The following is a 6,000-nucleotide window of genomic DNA, read 5'->3' as shown; positions in this document are numbered from 1 at the left end:
GGCGCCTGTAGTCCCAGCTACTCAGGAGGCTGAGGCAGGAGAATGGCGTGAACCCGGAAGGCGGAGCTTGCAGCGAGCTGAGATGGCGCCACTGCACTCCAGCCTGGGCGGCAGAGCAAGACTCTGTCTCAAATAAATAAATAAGTAAATAAATAAATGATTTCTTGCAACCACAGCTAGGGAAAGGCAATCTCCCAGGAGACACAAAAACTTGAAACTGGTGATTAGCTTCCTGATAAAATCTCAGGAGTTGGGCGAATAGGCTCAAGGATGCACGCTAAGTGGTGAAATGGTAGAGTCTAACTGGTCTATAACCTTATAGGAACACTCACCTGGAAAGGGAAAAATGCCTCAAGTGAGCATGTACACAATGTCAGTAAACACACTGTGCATGTGGCCCCTCCCCTGTGCTGGCAGGCCCTGCGCATGCGGACAGCCTACCCCAAAGGGAGAAGTAACTCAAGCCCCGAAAGTATGCCAATATATAAAACTTCACGTTAAAGGCCAAGCAGTGCACTTGACTGGCTCAAATCACCTACTTGGCCCTCTTCCAAGTGTACTTTACTTCCTTTCATTCCTGCCCTGAAAATTTTAATAAACTTTCACTCCTGTTCTAAAACTTGACTCAGTCTCTCACTCTGCCTATGCCCCTTGGTTGAATTCCTTCTTCTGAGGAGGCAAGAATTGAGGTTGCTGCAGACCTGCAGGAGTTGCCATCACCAACACTCTGAGCTCTCTTCTCTACCAGGCCTCAATCTTGGCCTATAAAAATTGCCGACTCTCAGTACAAACCATCTCATCCACTCTTTCTCCCACCTAAAAGACTTAAACCAACACTAACATCCTTTCTAAGAGCTCAAGGTTGCACTCAAACCATGACCAGAGCCCTTCCTAAAATGCCTGCCTAGGAAAGCTCCAAGCTACCAGAAAAATGTACTGTCTGTCCTACCCAACACCTGACATAGGCCCCTGACCTTCCTTCCTTATAGTGGTTACTTAAAGGACTTACAACTATGAATCCTTTCTCTGTCCCTTTGAGATGTATGTGCATCTCCTTAAATTTAGAAGTGGTTTTCTCAAAGACCTGAAAGTCATTCCTTTGAAAAATGTAATCATCAGGATGGATAGGGCCTCTGCCTCCCAGGCTCCGTGGGAGGACAGAATCCTAATTTCCTCAATTGGCAGCTAACAGACTCAGCGGGCCAAACTGCATTTACATTCAACTCTCTGTCATTTTCACTTTCCTGACCCTACTGTAGCCACCCCCACCTCCCCTCCCTCCCCTCTCTACTCTTCATTCTCCCTTTAAAATGTCCAGTCACCCCTGCACAAATCAAAGTTGAGTTCAGTCCACATTGGACCCTCTTTCTGATTGCAATCATATGTTATTTATTAAAATCTGTCCTTATTGCTTTAGTCTCCAGCTTTCTTTATCTTTGACAGAAATCACAGTTCAGAAATGTATTTGGGAAGCTGATGCCTCTAAAAGGCAATGGAATCCTAGAGCATGTATTTAGAATGATAAAATCTAAGAGCACTTTCACCAAACCCCAAAGCACACCAGCATTTAAGTTATAGAAAAAGGAAGACATCCTACATACACAAGCAAACGAAAAAAACGAGCAGGAGAAGCTTGAATGAAGGAGGAAAAATGATATTGAAGGAAATCAAAACACTCGACCCTAAAATATGTATATTTTGAGATGGCTGTTCAGGGGGCCAGCAAACAGAAGCAACCTGCAAAGCTGTCTTTTGTGGGGAGATTTGCATCTGTAAAGAATGTGTATTGAGGCAGCCAACCCTTCCCTTGTCCTGATCTAGGGAAGATTAACTGAGAGTCTGACACCTTTAAAGAAGAAACATTTACCATCTATTCTGACAGCTGCTACCTGTTTCGTTTCATTTACACAACAAGGTGGCCTTTGCTAGCCAAGCCTCCTCTTCTCTGCCTCCCATGACCTGCCTTGCCACTGTAAATGGTTTACCAGCTGATATGGTTTGGCTGTGTCCCCACCCAAATCTCATCTTAATTCCCATAATTCCCAGGTGTTGTGGGAGGGACCTGGTAGGAGATAATTGAATTATGGGGGTGGTTTCCCGCATACTGTTCTCATGGTAGTGAATAAGTCTCATGAGAGCTGATGGTTGTATTTTATTTTATTTATTTATTTTTGAGATCTGATGGTTTTATAAGGGGAAACCCCTTTTGCTTGATTCTCATTCTCTCTTGTCTACCGTCATGTAAGATGTGCCTTTCACCTTCCACCATGATCATGAGGCCTCCCCAGCCACGTGGAACGGTGAGTCCATTAAACCTCTATGTCTTTATAAATTACCCAGTCTTGGGTATGTCTTTATCAGCAGGGTGAAAACAGACTAATACACCAGCATAACCTGTTCTGGGCCGTGCTCTGAGCCCCCATTCTTTCTGTAATCTCAAGATGGTTTATAAGTTTCTGAACCCCACAGGAGAGTTGGGGTATTCACTCTGTGGTTCTCTCCCATGTGCACGTTGATAAATATGTATGCCTTTTCACCTATTAATCTGCCTTTTGTGAGTTGACTTTTCAGCAAACCTTCAGAGGGTAAAGGGGAAGTTTTCTCTTAGCTCCTACAATAGTGTGAAAAGAAAAACTTCAGCCGAATTAAATTTAAAGGAGTTTAATGGAGCAATGAATGATTTGCAAATTGGGCAGCCCCCAGAATCACAGCAGATTCAGAGAGACTCCAGTGCAGCCACATGGTGGAAGAAGATTTACAGACAAAAAAAGAAAAAAAAAAAAGGAAGTGGCGTACAGAAATCGGAAGTGAGGTACAGAAACCACTGGGTTGGTTACAGCTTATTTATTTATTTCTTTGCCTTATTTGAATACAGGTGGAACACTTCGCAGTGTATGAGTAGCTGAAGTGTGGCTGCTGGGATTGGTCAAGGCTCAGATATTGTCACAGGTGCATACTCCTCAATTAGGTTTTCAATCTTGTCTACCTATTAAGTTTGGTTGCAGTTCATCCACAAGGACCCCAATATAGAAGTACAGAGTCCTTCTTAGGCCATATTTAGTTTGCTTTAACAATAGAAAGCTATGGTCACAAAGGCAGTGGGAATAAAACCGAATGTCCCTAAACAGATTCGCCTGTGGACACTTGATCTGTGACCAATGAGATATTGTAGATAAACGTAGAAAGAAAGGTTGCTGCTACAAGTGGTTTCTACATGTAAATAAATAAAATTGGATTCCAACCTTCCATGGCACCTCTCTTTCCTAATGAAACAATCATTCCCAATGAATTAAAGACTTACGTAAGGAGGAAAAACTTTAAACTATGGAAGAAGAATACAGGACAATATTTTTGTAACATTAGGATACTGAAGAATGTATTAAACAAGGCTCAAAAATGACTATGAAAGAAATGATTGGTAAGTTTGATTTCGATAAAATTAAAGCCTGTTCATTAAAAGACATCATTAAACAAGAGAGAAAAGATTTTTGTAACACTTTTTTTTTTGTTTTCTTGAGACAGTCTCACTCTATTACCCAGGCTGGAGTGCAGTGGCATGATCTCTGCTCACTGCAACCTCCGCCTCCCCGGTTCAAGTGATTCTCCTGCCCCACCCTCCCAAGTAGCTGGGACTACAGGTGCCCACCACCATGCTCCGCTAATTTTTGTATTTTTAGTAGAGATGGGGTTTCACCATGTTGCCCAGGCTGGTCTCGAGCTCCTGGACTCAAGTGATCCACCCGCTCTGGCCTCCCAAAATCCTGAGATTACAGGTGTGAGCCACCATGGCTGGCTGATTTTTGTAACACTTATAAGTGATAAAAAAATTGTATCTATGGTAGATTTTACCTATAGTATATATCAATGAAATATTTCTATAAATAACAAAAAATAAATAAATAGAAATATTGGCAAAAGACATGAACGGTATCCCACAGAATATACAACATAATTGGAAAGTATATAAATGACAATGCTCAACCCCTATGGTCACCAAAGAAATGAATATTAAAATCTCATGTTGCTCTCCAGGGGAGAAGAACATCTGGCTAGCAGGATTGCAAAGGTCCCGTTTGGCCTGTGAGGAAAGAGCTAGAAAGTCAGTGTGCTACATCTAGAAAGCCACAGAGAAGAAGGTAGAATACAATCACAGAGAGAGTTAAGGGTCCTGATCATTAATTTCCATGTCTTACAATTCAATTCTTGATTTAAGAGGTCATAAGGATTGATAAAAATAAAAAAATAAGAAAGTTGAGCATATAGTGGTCAAACTAATTTTTAGAGAGGAAAATAAAATGAGAGGAAAGTATAAAATGTTTGAAACAACAAATATTTAATTTAATTCAGGCAACATTTATTAAACATCTGCTAAGTGCCAGACCCTCTGTCAGGGACTGAAAATCCAATGTAAAGAAGGAAACATTCATTGCCATAGAAGCAGCCACATGCCAGTGAGATACAAAAGCAATGATCAGTATCATATGCAATGCTCATAACAAAAGCAATGTTTATTTGCAGACTTATCATGCTCAAGGCCCAGCTCTTGGTGACTTGAGCATATTTTTACTAATCTCCACATTAATCTTACATGACTAACAATACTTGTTCATCTTTTACAGATGAGAAAGTAGTAATTTGTTTAGAGCAGGATTTCCCAACCCCAGCACTACTGACATTTGGTGCCAGAAAATTCTTTGCTGGGGCATCACCGGATGCTTAGTAGCATCTCTGGTGTGAAATCAAGTTTAGCCTAAAGCTGCCTCCTTACATGTTTTAAGTTCTGCCTACAGGGCTTTCTGTACATTGTGAACTATAACAAGTGCAGATATACACAGACCATAGCCTACGCTTGTGCCAGTCACTGAGTTTTGGCCAATCAAATGTAGCCAACTGTTCGAACCCTGTTCAAATAAGGCAAGAATGCCAACCTATAACCCATCCACTCATTTCTGGATTGGCTACCTCACTTCCATTTTCTGCCCATCACTTTCCTTTTCTGTCCATAAATCTTCCACCATGTGACTACACTGCAGTCTCTGAGAAAACTCTAGCTTGGGAGGCTGTCCAATTTGCGAATCTTCATCCCTCCATTAACCTTTAATTTGGCTGAAGTTTTTCTCTTATCACTGGCCTGTATCCACTAGATGCCAGTAGCTCCCCTCCCTCCACAGTAACGACAACCACAATATCTCCCGACCACTGTCTCCTGAGTGGCAAAATTGCCCCCAGTAGAACCACTGATTCAGAGACACAGGAAGTGGTAGCGCAGGAATTCCAACAAAATGTTTGATTCCCAAAACCATAGCTGCTGGTTGTTTTTGCTTATTTGTTTGGATTTATTTCTTCATCTAGTATACAATGCCTCTATGGAAATAGATCTATCTTGAACACTAAAACAGGCATTTAACTCTACATAAGTGTAAAGCAATGCAGTGAGGGTGAATCTTTATTCACAAATGGCTTATGCTGGGGGAAGATAGAAGTGAGATAATAACGGGGCATGGTGGCTCACGCCTGTAATCCTAGCACTTTGGGAGGCCAAGGCAGGTGGATCACCTGAGGTCAGGAGTTCAAGACCAGCCTGGCCAACACGGGGAAACCCTGTCTCTGCTAAAAATACAAAAATTAGCCAAATGTGGTTGTGAGCACCTGTAATTCCAGCTTTTCAGGAGGCTGAGGCAGGAGAATTGCTTGAATCCAGGAGGTGGAGGTTGCAGTGAGCTGAGATCATGCCACTACATTCCAGCCTGGATGACAAGAGTGAAACTCCATCTCAAAAAAAAAAAAAAAAAAGAAAAGTGAGATGATAATGGTATAGATATTATTTTAAGTTTCTGTTATTCATTCAATATCTCAAGGCACATAGAATAGAAAATAATAGACTGCAAGAACTGTCTGTGTTGCTTTAATTCCACTCATTGATCCATCCATCTATCCATCCATTCATTCAGCAATGCCAGGAGTTGTCCTAGGAACTGAGGCTCTTTGATGCACAAGTTA

Source organism: Colobus angolensis, unplaced genomic scaffold, assembly GCF_000951035.1.
Source record: "Colobus angolensis palliatus isolate OR3802 unplaced genomic scaffold, Cang.pa_1.0 Scaffold156, whole genome shotgun sequence".
In the NCBI taxonomy this organism is placed as follows: Eukaryota; Metazoa; Chordata; class Mammalia; order Primates; family Cercopithecidae; genus Colobus; species Colobus angolensis.
This window is presented reverse-complemented; position numbering follows the sequence as displayed.